The sequence below is a fragment of the Silene latifolia genome, chromosome 5 (genome assembly GCF_048544455.1).
Source record: "Silene latifolia isolate original U9 population chromosome 5, ASM4854445v1, whole genome shotgun sequence".
NCBI lineage: Eukaryota > Viridiplantae > Streptophyta > Magnoliopsida > Caryophyllales > Caryophyllaceae > Silene > Silene latifolia.
Genome location: NC_133530.1, coordinates 81905055 through 81924184, shown reverse-complemented (window position 1 = coordinate 81924184; position 19130 = coordinate 81905055).

Genomic DNA, 19130 nt, shown 5'->3' with positions numbered 1-19130 from the left:
TGACAATATCGCGAGATGTTGAAATTATATATCGATATATTTAAAAAACCGAAATGCATTTGCGCGCGGAATTTAATGGACTAGATAATGGGGATCTTATAAATAAGTCCAATTTTATTGTTGACACATAATCAATGATTATGAATGAGCTCATGGACCTGAAGTCCATCCATTGACTTGAAGTCAATTGCAATTATGAATATTGAAAAAGAAACTATACAGTTTGCATTATTGAGTCATCATCATGTGTATTTAGAGATTAAGTTCATTTGCATATTAATTAGTTTTATTTTATATAAGTTATTGCATTGTTTTAGAATGTTGTTTAGAACTAGTTACATATCATATGCATGCACATGATTAATTATATTGTTATATTTTGATAAATATTTTAAAAGGAGAACTGTTATCTTATGAGATACTCCAACGAGGATTACTCCTTATAGGAGCTTTTTATAAACGATTATCAAATGATAATGTTTGATTAATTGAGTTTTGGGAACTCATGATTATATATGAACCTCTATGACACGATTGAAAAGTTCGTGATTATTTCCAAGATGGAATACTTAAACTCCTGTAGAGTTTACTTGATGTCTCAACCTGAAATTTGAGCATATTGGAATTTAGATTTGAATGAGCTTCTTGCTAATTAAACATGTGAAATGAGTTTATGGTCCAGAAGTACCATGACGATTAGAATAATGTAGTGAAAATTTACAATGCAAATGTCAATCCATACATATATGGTTTAGCAACCAAAATGGCTCAAAGGTATTGGATGATTATTCAATAATGATCGGATTGATTCTCCCTAAGACAAGGAATTAAGGAATGATGGCTACACTCTTTTTCCCTTCGACTAGGTTTTTTTGTCCCAGTGGGTTTTTCCTAACAAGGTTTTTAATGAGGTAGCACAATAAGCGCATTGATACGCTATAATTATTAAGACGAGTAATTCTTGACATATAATATTATGTCATTTATCGAGAAATTCTCTATCACTATTGTGGAAGTATTATTTGAAATAAAGATCCAAGAGTCATCACAAAAGACTACACCCAGATTGTGAGTTCTAATGAAATATGAAGATAGAAATTATCAAGGATTTGAAGATATCAAGTTTATCAACTACAATGGATTTTATTCAACTATCGAGACGAGAAGGTACGTTAAAGCATGGTTCATTTCAAGATACATCAAGTTATATAGTCATCAGGGGGAGTAGACACGCGTTGTACTCTTTTTCCTTATCTATGGTTTTGTCCCACTGGGTTTTCCACGGAAAGGTTTTAATGAGGCAACTATTATTATGCGTGTTTGAAAATTAGTGTACTCTTTTCCTTCGCCAGTGTTTTTCCTAAGGGGTTTTTATTCAGTAATAGACATCCAAGAGGGAGTGTTATGAAATATTATTATGTAATATTATATGGATGTCCATATGTTAGGATATTCTAGAGATATTATATTATGGAAACTCTACCCTATTGTGTGTGTGTGTGTATATATAAACCCCCTCATAATGCAATAATACATAATTTTGTCTCTCTTTTCTTCTCTCTACGTTTTCTCTATAAGTATATCTTGTCTTTATTTCACAACAACGAGAAAGTTGTTTGATTGCAATATGAAAATTGAATTTCATAGAAATTCTCACCTAGCTAGGGGAGATAGGTAAGCAATTTCTTTCATTATGAAAAAGTTGGAGTTTATACGTAGTTCTAATTCATGTGATTTGGTTCAAACAAACAGTGAAACAACCCACTAGTTTTGCAAATCTAGTGAATTATAATTCAGGTGTTTTAGGATAGTAATCAAACGACCTCTAGGTGTATATAGAATAAGAGTTAGATCAAGTGGTAAGAGTTCTATAACTTCAACCATGAAATTAGAAATTCAATTTATACCAAAGACATAGTGCACTCATTTAAAAAAAAATAAATAAATAAAAACAAAAAACCCACACCACAACCAGTAATCCTATTTTTCTAGAAAATCTCATTTAAGCCCATTTTTAAATTTTAAAATGACCACTTTTGATTCTGTGTAGCACATCCAATGATGCGGCTATATTGCTATAATAATAATAATTACACTATAAGCTATAAATTATATAATTATGGTGCCTAATTATGAAGCAACCACATAATAATTTAACCAATTAAAATATTAATCAAGGAAACAAAGGATAACACAACCGGTTGTAATTACAACTCGGTGAAAGTAATTGAGCTCTCTTACAAGTACCTATTATAACCTAACTTAGACATTAACTCAGTAACTTCGTGTAGAAGTTTAACAAAAATAATCGGGATTGTAATTACAATCAATTGTAAAATCTACTTAATGCTATTTATGCTATCAATTTCATATGGTGTAAGAATGTCAATTTAGTATTTAAACTCTGTTTCTTTGGGCTTAACGACACTCTTTTTAAGTTCAGTTAAGCTCTTATAAATTCAGTTTAGCTCCTATCCATTTAGTTCAGTTAAGCAAAATTAAGTTCAGAAAAATTAAGCTTCTATAAGTTCAATTCAGAAAAATTAAGCTCTTATTATAAACACATTTAAGTTAACTATAAACTCATACCTGTTTTATAATATAGTCTAGTAAAGTTTAGCAAATTTAAATTCAAAAGAAAAGGGCTTTAATCTATCAATTGTAAAGTCCATTATCCGTCTTGGGTTTTGGACTATATTCCACATTGTTGACCAATGTGTAACATTCTTAACATTTTACTACTAAAACATATATTCTAAATATAATAGAATATTTTTTTCTTCGCAATATTATATATTTTTTTAATTTAATAGGGACTATAATATTTCTTTTTCACTTTACTATGTTGAAAACAAAATAAATTAACATAAAAGTTGACTATTTTATATTTAAGGTTATCAAAATGATCTTATTTTTTTCAAGACTTGTGTCACTAAAGTGGACGATAACCTAAACCTTAAGCAATCAAAATGAAATTATCTAAAATTCAGAGTACTTGTGTAGGTTAGAAACTAGAACGGGGCAAGAAGCCATCCAATATAATGTATCTTCTTATTATATATACTGTGTAAGCTAGGTTCGCTTTTTTGTTAAAAAAAAAATAAGAAAATCTATTTATTCACTTTTTTCTTTTTATAGTTTTTTTATAACTAATACTTTTACAATGCACAGTTTTAAAAACTACTAAAAGTTAATTTTTGTTTAGAAACTACTGCCACATTGTTTGGTTTAGTTTAAAAAGACACCACCAAATCGAATTTTCTAAGGTGTGTTATTATCATGGCACACATTAATAATTCAAATGTTGAAATATTATAAAATATTGAAAGATGAAATCCTTAGTATGATTTTTTAATGAAATAGTCATGAGAATATTCACAATTGAATTCTTAACTTTAGGGTACATATTAGGTAATCAGTAAAAAAAAGGGCGAATTTTACCCTAATTAGGTCATTTCTAAGAGCATGAGAAGAATCAACCAATAAGCATCAACGCGTAATATTTAATATGTATATTTAATGAAATGATTGTAATTGAGATATGAAGTTTCCACATATAGAAAACAAGGACATGACATTAGGCCTTTTTGGTCATTATCTTTCGTCACTTTGTAGCTTTGACAAGACAAAAAGATTAATTTGCTTAATAATCTTTGATTAAACTACAATTTATTAGCTATCCATGTGATTATGTCTTATGCTCATATCTTGATAAGGGGCCTAGTTTAAGTACGTAGGACATTGTTTTGTGACATCTCGAAAGAAATCCATCTTCTCCTTTGTTATTCAACAAATTAAATTGGCTTGCTTATTACACCGTTCTCCTAGCCCTTTTGACTTTAAGATCATACATACCTTTTAAATTAGCCTCTAATATTAGTTAATAGCTTACGTACCGACATACACTGTGTTCAATTAGTCTCATTTAAAACAGATATATCTATTAGGATATTAAAATATTGATTGTCTGGATTCTAACAATCATTTAGAGTTTTGGTTGAATAATCTTCACAACATGATATCAGAGTCAGCGTGACCAAGATGTCACAGATTTAAATCCTGGAAGCCCGCAATATCTCACAAATGAGTTTCAGCCCATGTTATATATGGAGAAGTTTGTGCACTTGTTTAGCTCTTTTTGGATGTAGATGTACTTCAAGTTCTTGTGATCCGAAAACACCTTAAAAGTAGATCCATACAAATTAGACATGACAAACAGATATGGTCATGTCGTGTTCATCTCAATATTAAACGGGTCGCCACTACCCCCAACCCTAACCCAATCCAGTTACATAAACGGGTCATTTGTCTCAACCAATGTTGTCAGGATCGAGATTATACTTTGAAAAGTTCGGGTTCCGTGAGATTGGATCGTGTGATCGGATCGTAGGATCGTATGATTCTACGTTTCTCGCTAGTTTAGGCATGATTGATGGAAGGGATCTAACAAATATGTAAATTAACTATAAAATAAAATAAATGAAGTATTAATTATATAATTATAAAAGTCACTATAGTGTTTTTGAACAAAAGAATTGATAATTCAATCGTTAATGTCAACATTGCTAGTTTATGGCAACTGAGGACCAAAATGTCGAAAAAATAGTGAAAGAGACAATTATAGTCTCGGACAACATATTAATATCAACACTAGCTATCAAAGCTTATTGTTGAAAAAATAGTGACAGCGACAATTGGAGTCTCGGACAACGTACTAATTCAACACTAGTCATCAAAGCTTATTTATGGTTCATGCATGGGTGATGTGTAATGATAAAATATTGTTGAATCTTAAATTGGGAGTTAGGGTTCGTGGGTATTTGACAAAAGAAATAGAATTAGGAAGTTGGGTTTACTAGTGCCACCTTTTCCAAAGCTTCTGGTATGCAAATGAGCCCTTCTAAAACCAGTGCATATTTAAGAGGGGTTCCAAGTTGGGTAAAGGATGAGATTCTACTTGTTTCTGGTTTCCATGAAGGGGAGCTCCCATTTAAATATCTGCGAATCCCTATTACTGCAGGTAGACTGACAAAAGCTCAAAGTCAAGTTCTTGTTGAGAAGGTGATTGCTAGAATTACAAAGTTTGGGACAAGGCACTTATCTTATGCAGGAAGACTTGTGTTAGTTAATTCTATCCTTACAACCTTGTATAACTACTGGATGAGCATTTTTATTATCCCTAAGGGAGTCCTAAAGAGGATTAATGCTATTTGCATGAACTTCTTGTGGCATGGTAAAGTGGAGGGTTTATGATTGTTTCTCTTGTTAGCTGGGACAATGTTTGCTCTCCTAAGGAAGAAGGTGGTCTAGGCATCAAAGATAGTTCAGTGTGGAATATTGAAGCAGTGGGTAAGTTGGTTTGGTGGATTTATGGTAGCCCTGACAAGCTTTGGTTTAAATGGATCAACCAAGTCTACTTAAAGAATGAGAGCTGGACTGATTATAACCCTAGTGGTGATGTTAGCCGGGGTTGGAAGAATGTTTGTCGAGCTAAAGACAAACTTAGCTCAGGTTATGCTCATGGACAGTGGTCTCTGGCTACTAGAGGATATACAGTGTACAGTGGTTATGATCTGTTAAGAACAAGATTCCAATCTGTGACTTGGCATAAGTTCATATGGCATTCTTGGACTGTGCCTAAGCACAGATTTCTGGGTTGGCTAATGGTTAGAGAGGCAATACAGGTTAAAGAAAAGTTATTTGCTCTAGGTATTGTCAAGATGATAAATGCTTACTTTGTGGCAATGCCTCTGAAACTCATAAGCATCTGTTTGTGGAGTGTTTGTATAGTAGGCGTATCCTTATGGGGATGGCAAAGCTTTGCAGGTTATCTATACCAAGTGTAGAAGTCTTGCAATGGGTATGGCAACATAATTGGGCTCAAGCTAAGAAGGGTGTACTCCTCTGCTCGTTTATGGCTTGCTATTATTATATATGGAAGCAGTGGAATCGAGTGCGTTGTGAGCAGGTTCTCTTGCATCCGGATGTAGTTGTTAGGCAAATTCAACAGGTTGTAAAAATGAGGGTTGATGCTGTTAGAAATCAGATTCTGGGTACTAATAGAATCTGGTTGAGTAGTATTGTTTTATGTAAGTAGAACTTTAGTTCAATGAAATTGATTGTATGCAAATTTGGATAGGTTGTAATAGCCTTGTTTGAGCTTAATGGAAACTTACATTTCACCAAAAAAAAAAAAGTTTGGTTTACCAGTTTAGTTGGGGCTTATTTTTATGTTTTTTTACTTCATCTTTCTTATTTTTGTTAGCCAAACGGGTTAACATAACTAAGTGACTACATAAGTCAATGAAAGAAAGGGAATTAAGAGTTTAATAGTGATAGGCTATCACACACCTATGCAAAGATAATTACCCTAGACACAAATTAATGTAGTAATAGGGGTCGAACACAAGGAGACGGGAATTGCGTTATGAAATGCTATGGAAAGATTTCTATCAAGATCGATTACATTTGGTTTGGTTTGTTGGTTGGTTTGATGATTAACAAATATAAAGATGTAAACTATATGATAAAAGGAGTCTAGGGGAGTCGGGTCACACATGCAAATGTAAATATATGTTCATGCTAAACTCGGTAATAATAACATTGTCAATTGTTTAGGCTTAAAGACACCCACCTCACGATATTAGTGTCAACCATAGACCGGGTCCTAGAGAAACTCTCGTTTATGACTAGGTCGTCCTACTACACATGCTTAGTGTAATCCGATTCCGTGCCTCTCGACTTATAGAATGAATTAACAAACTTAATCTACGATTACGGCCAATAACGAAAGATTAAAGTTGTGGCGCAAACATGTGATAGAAGCAATTAGACAATATTATATCAATCTAATTTATCATTTTACATATTTGATTTTGCATGGCTTCCCTAGCCCTTAGACTAAGGGAATTTAGCTACTCATATTAAATTGTAAACTATAAACTATGTTGAATGAAATGCTAAACATGATTATAGAAATGATATAAACTAAATGATAATGCATAAAATATAAGATTGAACTATGTGATATAACTGAAATGCTAGTGATGAAACTATGAAAATGTAAATAGAAATGTAAACTAAATAAACAAGAATTAGAATTACCGAAATAAGGAATTAGAACTTGAATTTCAAAGAAGAATGAAGGCGAACCAAATCCTTGAATAAATTAGAACCAAATGTTTAACGTCAACTAAAAACTTAACAATATTAAAACTAAAGATGAAAACAAAGAGAGAATTTTGCTTAAGGCTAGAGAGTAAAATAGTGTATGAAATGCGTAAAGAAGATATAGCTAATGACGGATTAAGGACCCTATTTATAAGAAAATATGGGCAAAACGTAAAAGTCCAAAAGAGGGCCAACCCCGATCGGGGTTGCCAGCCCCGATCGGGGGCGTGGTTATCCGGCTAATTCCTCTTAATTACTTGCTTAAATGCCAAAGGAATCCTAAGTATGCGATAAATGTCCCTTAATGCCTCCGGTTAATGCTTCATAAATATTCCTAAGAGCATCCAAAGGAGTATCCTAAGCTTGGAATTCTTTTCATAAATTTGGACTTCTTTTGGGCTCTTTTGTAAGATCATTTTGCATTATCTCATACACTCTTGATTGGGCTTGGAAACACATCTTCCATTGTCATACTTGGTCCATCTTGTGTCCACTTAGCTTAGTGAACTTGGTGCTTGCTAATGTGATAGGAAAAAGCCTCTAAATGCTTAGTTTCCTACAAAATGTAACAAATACAAACAATACACCTAGAACACAAGATTAACTCACAAATATACTAATTAATGTATGATATACAATAAAAACCGAGCTAAAATCAGGGGTAAAAGTATATATAAAATGAACACATCAAACTCCCCCAAGCTAAACCCTTGCTTGTTCCCAAGCAAGAAACCATATCCCATCGAATGCAATATCCCAAAACAAGCTATGCATAATGATTAAAAATCCGAAACAACATGGGCAAAGGAACAAAGAAAAACATGGATGAGATTTACATGACGGCATAGCATGGAAAACTTTGAACGAACCTTTAAGCTCTTGCATTATCTTTTGACTAATGGACTCTCACAATGCACTCAAACTCATTTGTATGTGAAAGGACATTTGTGCAAAAAATACTCATCTATTCTCGACTCATGAGAATGTGCCCACAATCTAATATGGTAAATATTTCAAAACTACAAGCCAAAAGTAATCATATGCAAGCATGAAAAAGAAGCCAAATGATGGGTAAGAAGAAGACAATATGTAATGGGTAAGAAAGGGGAACAAATGAATTATGGATTGTGGAGCTAATGTCAAGCTAGCAACAACCATATGTAAGAATGCTCAATCCCAATTCTAATCCCAAATTACAATACAAATCATAATTAAACTCTTCAAAATATGTGAATAATGCATGAGAGTTTCTCACATCAACTTCTTCTTCTCTTTTCTTTTCAAATCATACTTCTTTTTTCATTTTCTTTCATGCTTTATTTTTTCATTCTTTTCTTTCTCATTCTTTCCATTTCAATTCTTTCCATTTCAATTCTTCATTTTTTTCTTTTTCTTTTTCATTTCTTTCTTGAGCATTAATACCAAGCTCACATGATATTCCAAACTTTGAACCAAATCCCAAATGAGTACCCAAACAAAACCAAACAAAACTACTAGCTCAACAAGGTAGGCAAATTATAATGTAGCTAGGGATAAATGTTTGTGAAGGGGTTCAAAAAGGCAAATTTAATCATGTGAATGGCTCCAAAATGCTAACAACATATGAATGCATGCTTATGAAGAGATGAAATAAAGACCATACTTGTGCGTTTTGATGAAACACACATCATAAGGAGACCTACACTCACCTAAGAGACACCGGATATGGATGCATCGGTCTAAAGATGTTCTACCTTACCAATTTTGTAGCTCGCAATTGTCAAGATCAAGCTTATTCGGTTCATTTTTCATCTTCCACCTACTATGTCAAGATATCCCCATGTAGCAATTATCCCATCATAAAAGAGTAAATCATTAGCTATAAGCTATCATTAGGATAAGCAAGCAAAAACACACAAATTTCTTTCAAAATTTTCAAATTTTCTACATGCAAACTACACTACATGCAAATGTAATCTCCCCCAAGCTAAACACAACATTGTCCTCAATGTGCCAACAATTAAATTACCCAACTAAACCATAAAAAATGGCTCAAAGCACATAAACAAGAAGGACTAGAGGTCATATTTAATGGGTTGAAAGACATAAACCAAAGTGCAAAGCAAAGTAAACTTACTAGACTAGCTAGCCTCCCCCCAAGCTAGTATGTATACAAGGGACTCTTCTTTCATCATTCATCTAAGAAAAAGGGCCAAAAGTTGAAACCCTTCCTTCCTTTCGTCTTCTTACCATTTCCACTTCCGGATGCTTCACCTTGATGACCAATTCCACGAGAATCATCCTCTTGGAGAGGAGTGACGACATACTCACCAATGTTTTGGCCACTTCCAAGACCATCACCATAACTACTATATCCACCATACCCTCCATATCCTCCATGTAATGCCTCAACTCCATAATCCAAACCACAAAAATTCGGACCGGGAGCATATGTAGTAAAAGTACCTGCATCATTGTTAGGAGGGGGAGAAGGAGGACGAAATCCACCCGGAGGATAAGTATAAAATGAAGGGTGTGGCCCCTCGGGTTGGATTACTCTTTGCCTATCAAAATGATCATATCTGGGATGCAATGCAAGCCTTTGGTCATCACGAATTGTATTAACACTTAAGCTTAAGTCTCGCATCATATCCATCATTTCTAGACTAGAGGGTGAATGAATAATAGAGGTGGAGTGGCGTGCTTGAGAAGATTGACCTCCCTCACGCCGCTCAATGGTGGTACTTGTCTCACCCCGTAGAGCCAAGTGGTAAATAGGTCTAGTAAAAGGGGCACTCCCATGATAGGGCTTGGTATGGACTAAGGCCTTAATTTCTTTCTTCTCTTCCGAAAGACTAATGGAGTCTTGCCTACCAATTTTCCAAACCATGTTAGGGTGAGAAACCCTAAACCAATTGCAATATAGGAAGTATTTATAATCTAGTCCAACCCCTTTTCCCCTAGAGATAAGCAATGGTCTCAAGTAGGTGTTTTCTTGGTTGAAGCTACACAAGTGTTGAGCAATTTTTATAACCAAACCTCCTAAGACAATATAACTATTCTTCGGGTTACATTGCTTGGTCAAGTGGACCGCAAAGTGGTAGGGGATATTGATCCCCCAATTTTCTTCACCATTAACATTAAGGAAGGCACCCAAAATCTCAACCTCCACTTTCCTCACTGAATGAGGCTCATTTCTCCCAAAAAACGTCCACCCCATAAACCTTTGCCAAACACGAATTTCGGGGTAGTGAATGTATTGGTGGGGGACATGATGCCAACTTTGAAAAGGGTAGTGAGAAATGGCATTCCATGTCAAAACCGGGTTATAAGATCGGGTGATTCAATAAGTAAGTCTTTATGGGGCAATTGGAAAATATTAGCAAAGTCCGCTAGGTCCAATCTATGGTCATCATTAAACAATCGGAAAGTCACAAAAAGCACAAAACCGGGTTTCTTTGACCTATGAAACTCAAAAGAGCTCAAGAACTCAAGGGTGAGTTCGGGAAGGTCTTATAATCCATTATATAACAATGTTTCATAGCAAGGTTCTTAAATAATGTCTTAACATTCTTTCCTATTCCAATATTGTTCAAAGAAGCTTGGTTAATGAACCTAGTCGGTTTCATACCTTTACTTCTTAGGATGACCCAATTGTCATATTGCTTTTGACAATTGAAAATTACTCCGGGAAAATCCGAATCTTGCCATTCCGGGACCTCTTCCATTTGCACATCCTCCGGGCCCGAGAGGATTCCGTATCACCTCCTCTCCTTTTAGAAGCACCTTGGGTACTAGGTCTTCTTGGTGCCATTTTTTCTGAAATTTAAGACAAAAATTCATCTTAAGGCAAACCAAAATCCATCCAAATGGACATAATAGAACGAATTAATGAACTAATTCATACTATAAACATGAATAGAGCATAATACAATCAATTTCTAGTACAAAAAAGCACAAAATCAATTTCCCCCAATTTGAGTTAGGGTTTGATAAACATGATGAAATTGATTAAATTAGATGAAATTAAAGAGAAAAGGGAAGAAAACTTACTTGATGATGTTAAAGGATGAATGAATCTTGCAAAATGATGAAGGAATTGATGTTTCCTTATGATTTTAGTGAAGAAAGTGAAGAAAATAATGGAGAAAAGAGGAGTAGTGGTACCGTCGGGCAATGAAGGTAGTTGATAGAATGATTTTTTTGTTTACCCGTATAAACAAAATAGCTGCCACAAAAAATGAGAACGCCATGTCCCCGATCGGGGCTGGCAACCCCGATCGGGGTTGACCAGTCCATTCCCCTTTTGCTTCTATATTTTAGTAATTCCATCCCGTTTTTCGAAAACTAAGTCCCCGAACCGGTTTTTTGCATGGGGAAGCGTGCTATTTCTCCTTGAAGTCCCCTTTCCTTCACTTTTCACCTATAAATCACAAAAGCAAACATCGTCAAGTCTAATATTTTATTTCTAATCTCGAAAAACAATAAATTGCGGAAAATTAAAAACAAAAATAAATAAAAGCAAATAAAAAGCTTGGGTTCCCTCCCAAGAAGCGTTGGTTTAACGTCCCGTACGACGAAAAAGCTTGAGTCGGTTTAAGCTTTCTTTAGTGGAGGTTGAACGGCCACTTCCTCTATCACTCCAACGATCACATTCTCATGGTAGACCTTCAAATTAACGATGGCCATTGACTTTGAATTTTTCGCCTTTGGTAGTCATTACTTTAACGGAACCGAACTTGTTGATATTTGTGACGGTATATGGACCGGACCACCGTGATCTTAATTTTCCCGGAAATAGCTTGTACCGGGAATTGAATAACAACACCTTATCACCAATTTGAAATTCCTTGTTAAAGATCTTCTTGTCATGCCATCTCTTCATTTTCTCCTTGTAGAGACGGGAGCTCTCATATACTTGTAAGCGGAACTCATCAAGCTCGTTTAGTTGCAAAAACTGTTTTTCTCCACTCAACTTTGGATCCATGTTAAGCTCCTTAACCACCTAATAAGCTTTTTGTTCCAACTCAATGGGGAGATGTCATGCCTTTCCATAGACCAACCTATATGGTGAGGTACCAATAGGTGTCTTATATGCGATACGGTAGGCCCACAAGGTATCATCGAGCTTCATACTCCAATCCTTTCGCGACTTAGTAACAACTTTCTCAAGTATGGACTTGAGCTCATGGTTAGAAACCTCCACTTGGCCACTATTTTGTGGATGCTAAGCCAAGCCTCTTCTATGATAGACTCCATATTTATCCAATAAGGCATCAAGTTGTTTCTCACCAAAATAAGTACCACGATCACTAATGACCGCTCTTGGAACACCAAACCTTGGAAATATGATTTTCTTGAATAGGTTGATCACGACATGGGCATCATTTGTTGGAATAGCAATTGCCTCTACCCATTTAGAGACATAATCAACGACAACCAAAATATACCGATTCCCTTTTGATGAAGGAAACGGTCATTGATAATAAATTCCCCAAACATCGAATACCTCGACTTCCAAGATACCATTTAAAGGCATCTCGTGCCTCCTTGATATGGAACCCGTCCTTTGGCAAGCATCGCAATCCATCACGAAATCTTTAGTATCTTGGAACATAGTTGGCCAATAGAAGCCGGATTGCAACACCTTTGCAACGGTCTTGGATGGTTCATGATGACCACCATAAAGAGAAGAATGGCATCCTTCTAGCACCCCTTTCACATCTCAATGTGGGATACATCTCCGGAATAGCCCATCGGAGCAATGTTTGAATAGATATGAATCGTCCCATAGGAAGAATTTGGCATCATGTAAGTACTTCTTCCTTTGTTGATATGAAATGTTAGGTGGCAACTCCTCCAACTAGATAGTTGGCTATGTCGGCATACCAAGGATTATTGGCTTCCAACATCATCAAAACATCATCGGCGAAGGAATCATCGATAAGTAATTCAATACCTCCATCATTAAACTTCAAACGGGATAGGTGGTCGACACCAACATTTTCGGCCCCCTTCTTGTCTTTAATCTCAAGATTTAATTCTTGTAAGAGCAAGATCCATCGTATCAACCTTGGCTTAGCTTCTTATTTGGCTAGGAGGTGCTTTAGTGCGGCATGATCGGTATGAACAATGACTTTTGAACCGATCAAGTAAGAGCGGAATTTGTCCAAGACATAGACAATGGCAAGTAGCTCTTTCTCCATGGTGGCATAGTTGATTTGAGCCGCATATAAGGTTTTGCTAGCATAGTAGATAGCATGGATAACCTTGTCCTTTCTTTGTCCTAGCACGGCACCTACTGCATAGTCACTAGCATCACACATGATCTTGAATGACAAGTTTCAATCCGGTGATTGGATGACAGGTGCGGAAATCAAAGCCTTCTTGATCCTATGAAAAGACTCAAAACAATCGTTAGTAAACACAAAGGGAGTATCTTTTAAAACAAGCTCCGTAAGGGGTTTTTCAATCTTAGAAAAGTATTTAATAAAACGGCGGTAGAATCCCACATAGCCTACGAAACTCCTTACACTCTTCACATTTACCGGTGGGGGTAGTTGCTCAATAACTTGGACCTTAGCACGGTCCACTTCAATTCCTCTTTCCGAAACAATATGACCAAGTACCACCCCTTTATTCACCATGAAGTGGCACTTTTCACAGGAAACACCAAATCAACCTCTTCACAATGCTTTAACACTTTAGACAAGTTAGCCAAACATGCATCAAAAGAATAACCATAGACACTAAAATCATTCATAAACACCTCTGTAGATACCTCATTTCTGCACCTCCCACAAACCACCCGGTGATGATTGGGCCGCATGTTTTGTACGCGGAACAATTTGTGACAGTTCGTAAGTTTATCGTCAAGTGATCGCTCAAACATTTATGTCTACCTCTTAAATGTCATCTACGTGCCGATACGGTCGTTTTGACAGTAATTAGAGTACATTTGGAGTCCGGGCCTAAAACCGTCTTCATTTTATGACAACCATTAAAATGCCGAGTCGGAATGTTCTGGAATGTTCCGGATATTTCTATTCCATATTTTATAAATCTTTTAATCTTTGGTAAACAATTTCCCGTAATATTCACACAAAATATTAAGGAAAACCAAATTATTCCGTTATTCCATAAACTAAACACGGAAATCTTTTTTCTACAGGAGGAAACCACTTGGGAATAGACGCAGCAGGTGCTGCGCCTCTTCCAATAGACGCAGTGCCTGCTGCGCCTCTTCCCAAGTCCTTTTCTGCGTATGTTTTCGTATCTTTTCATATCTTTTCGAGATTCACTTCCAAAGTCTCTCCGAAAAACCCTACTTCCTCCACGTGATTAGTATAAATAGAGACCTTCGGTCTCACATATTTCTCACGCGAGTGTCCGCCCTTCTCTTCTCCCTTTGCATTCTAGACCACGTTCTTACTTTTTGGCGTCTACGTTCTTGAACTTTCGACCACGTAAGCTCGGATCTTTCTGAGTACCAGCCTCGTTTTGCATGACCGACCAATTTGACCAACTCCACCATAATCAACTTTAATCAATCTTTATCGTTTTTCCTCTTACGAGGGCACTTTCTTTACATTCGAGTCGAGCATCACTAATCGTAAACTTAGTTCATCTCGTTTCGTCAAACATGTAAGTCTGAGGGTGTAAATCTCTCCTTTATTTATTGTTATTTATCTTTTGTAATCATATTTTAAGGTTTATGTCAAAAATACAATTAAAACCGATTTCTAAAACCCTTTGTTTAAAACCCTTTTTACGGATTATCAGAGGACAACCGTCGAGAAAGGACGCAGTACCTGCTGCGCCTCTTCGTGAGGCTGCCGCAGTTCCTGCTTCCTTTCTTCTTCCTTCGTCTTTTGTTCGTCCTTTTGTTTTTCACTTTGTTTTCGAATGTTCATTATTTCGTTAACACGACCATTTAAGCATGATAATTTTAACCTGTAATTCATAATTCTTCGTAATTAATTCATCTCATTAATTCCCAACTTAAATCCCAAATAACCAATATTTGCGGGTTTTCGTCATTAAAGTCAAACCGGGTTGTAGAAATTCGATTCGTTCATGTTGAGTTTCTAGAATTCGATCTCTGATATATTCTCACCTATTTATTATCATATTCATCATATTCGTCATTAATTCATCATATTTAACATAATTAGTTCATCAATTTGTTAATTAATCTCATTAATCTTGTAATTAATTCGTATTAATCGGTTTCATTTATGTTTATTGCTTTCATGACCGTCAATCACATGTAAATAATCTGCTAATCACTTCCATCCGAGTAAATATTATTAATCAATCATTAAATTCACCAACGAACATTAACGACTTTCAATTCCGGCTTCACAGCCAGAACTGAGCCAAGGAACAGACGCAACAACTACTGCGCCTCTTCCAGAGGGCGCAGCTCTGCTGCGCCTGTTCCTGGCTGATTTCTGTCTCTGAACTCCCATTTTGCCTTGACCTAATTTATTAGTTTACGTATTTAATTAACTATTATTCGTATTATCAACCTAATAATCTGTTCGTTCATTTATTTATTCTTTCTTTTCCAAATTATCCGTTTTAGATGTATTTTCGACATAAATCATTAAACACGATGTAATTATTGTAATTTTCATTATTGTAATTTTTCTTTATTGTATTTATCATTGTACTTTTTATTACTTGTATGCTTTCACATTTAATTGAACTTAAATCCCGATTCGACCTAATTGTATGCTAAATTAATTGTTTACCGACTTAGTATTAATTCTCACTTGTTAGGATTAAAACGTTGGATGTTGCATTGCATGCATATAATCGACAATATATCGAGTATAGATAATTTCCCTAATCATTAATATAGGCCGCTATCGAGGCGGGCGGGATTAGGTGTTCGATCAAAAGAGCTTCCTAGTACGTACCCTCACCCCTTACTCCAGATCTCTGTGAACATCCGTGTTCATTGGCATCCACGAGAGTCATTATAGACATAGAATGCTAAGGGTAACGAGTTCTTGGTGTTCATGTCATTACTTTATGTCTTGACATGGCACGAGGTATTCGAACGGTTTCCAATTTTCCACAATAAATTGGTGGCGACTCCACAAATGCAAATGCTTGTTCTTTCCCAAGCGCCCCCGTAGGCCCATTGTCCACAGTTTGGCGACTCTGCTGGGGATAATACACTTACGTGTAGCCAAAAGGGTGAAACTTGAACAAGGTTAGGGAATAGTTTGTACAAGACATTTGTCGGTTTTCATAACTCGGTCTTCCTAGATCGTTTATTCGGCCTTCCTAGGCCCAACCCAACCCATTAGACCAATCGTCCCGTCTAAACGGTCCTAATTCTTATTTGGGCCTAAGGATGGATAGCGATTGACGTCATCCATACCATGGTGCTTACTCTTGTTTGTATCAAGGACTTTCACTACTTGAGGAAATGGACTAGAAATTATAATGCTTGTATAGTTGTTGGCAACCCACCCTTTAAACCACAACCCTTTTAAATGCACTAAGCATCCCGTTATAATGCTTGTGATCACCTTTTTTTTCTAAACAAAACCATGACGATTTTTGTAAAATTCAAAATCCTTCTTTAACATGTAAAATTTCGAAAAATTGGGCCTAACATTAGCGCAAAACAAGCCGAAACTCTGTCCAATTGTCAAGTTAAAATTCGGCCTCAAAACCCATTTCAAAACCTCACTTCGAGTCCACTCCTACAACTACACTAAAGTTGACTAGGACCAACATTTTTCAAACTTTGTCATTTCCTCAAAAGCTCACTGACACAAGTGGCACACTCCCACTTCACGAGTCAAAACATTTCTTTTCAAGTAAGCGTGTTAGAGTGGTCGATCGTGTTTTGATTCATCGTCGATCTCTTATTCAGTTTCCAAGATGCCTGGAACAAGCGACGTGAACTTCAATCAACTCCAAGATAGTAATGATCAAATCCTAACCGCGCTAGCTCGTCTCCAAGTTACTCAAGACCAAGTGTATGATCGCCTTGACACCATTGAGGGCCGAATATTGCCGTAGAAATGAGGATGCCTCCTCGAGAAAGTGAAATCGTTTATGACTTCGGGGATGAAAACCCTCCCATGGGTATGACTGCAGCTGAGAAACGACTCCAATACTTAGAGGAGCAATTGATGTATCTTAAAGGGGATGACATTTATAGGGAGAATAATCGCAAGTATGAGGCCGTGAGTTCCAAGTTGCCAACCAACTTCAACATGACGGATATCCCTAAATTCAAGGGGCATGAAAACCCTTTGAACTATATCCGTGCCTTCAAGGATTACATGTCTATCAAAGGCATTAAACCCGAGATGTTCTTAAGGATCTTTCCTTCATCTCTGGACACCATCCCAAAGCAATGGTTCTATTCGCTAGATCACAAGAAAATCGCTACTTAGGACGATGCCGCAATCGAGTTTGCTAAACAATATGCGGATAATGCTGAAATCCAAGTCAACATGCGCACTTTAGAGGTTCTTACCCAAAATGACAAAGAAGGTTTCACCGATTTCCTAAGTCGGTGGAGGAACACTAGTACTCAACTTGTTGAACGTCCGGATGAGGCTACCCTTGTGGAGAAATTCGTGGACAACCTAAAGCCCATCTATGCAAATCATTTGAGGTATCAAAACATCAAGACTTTCAAAGATTTGAACGTACTAGGGACAATGATCGAAGATGACATTCGTAAAGGGATCTTGTCCAAAACGATAGGTCGTGGATATCAAGGCTCAACAAGTCGTTTTTACGGCTCTACTAGCAAGACTGATGAAGTTAACCTCCTTGAGCCATCTAAAAAGAGTACCCCTCCAAGGAAATTCACAAATCTAGGGGACACATATTCCAACGCTCTGAAAAGATTGATGAAACTTGGGAAACTTCAACCCATAGGCCCTATGCCTGAACCAGAAAATAAATTCAAGTTCTGGGATGAGAATTCATACTGCGAATACCATAGAGGTAAGGGACATGATACAGAGAAATGCTACAAATTGAAAAATGTACTTCAAGACATGATTGAAGACGGTCGCCTACCAATACCTCCTGGAGGTAAGCCTAACAACACTAAGAATGCTCTTGGAGTTCTAGTGATTACAAATGAAGAATCTACCATAGATTGTTCACATCTCATCTCCCCAGTCGAAGATGAAGTTCATGCAATAGAAAATGAAGGGAACTACTCCACCATTTCCCCAACAATCACTGATTTCATCGCATGGGCAAAAAGTGTGGATAGACAAGTCTTGGAACTAGAGAGTGCAGTGGCAACCTTACGTGGCCCCAACGCCACACCTAGAAAACGTGCACCACTAGTTTTCCCTCGAAACACTACAATGCAAGAAGTAGTAGCCATGGTTGATGAATTAGTCGACCAGATTATCCAATTAGAAGCTGAAATCATAAGAATGAGGGAACTTGCTACTATCAATGGAATATGGGCCAACGATGACGAAGATCTGTATCTCACTGAACACTACTTAGTCAAAATCAGTGAGAAAATAGTCCAAAATTGTGAAGATCAAGATGTGGATCACCTCACTCGTTCAGGACGCCCATACCAAAATACTTCTCAAAATGGTCCCATAGCAAACGGTCCAACCAATGTAGTCACACCAAGTGATAATGAAGAAGGGGCTCTACCAACCATCTACTAAAGCAACTACAAAAGACAAAGGCTAATCTTTCAGTCTGGCAACTAGTGTCAAGCTCATTCCCACATCGCCAAGCTTTGCTGCAAGCTTTGGCCAAACTAAATGTGGCACATAACTCCACACCCGACGACGTGGTCAACTTGGTCTTCCAAGAATCACCAAAGCTAAGTAATCCTATTACTTTCTCGGATGAGGATTTGCCACCCTTCGGTGCTAGTCATAACTTGGCTCTTTATATCACCGTCATTTGCTTAAAGAAGAATGTGCCAATGACCTTAGTAGATGATGGCTCCGCGGTCAACG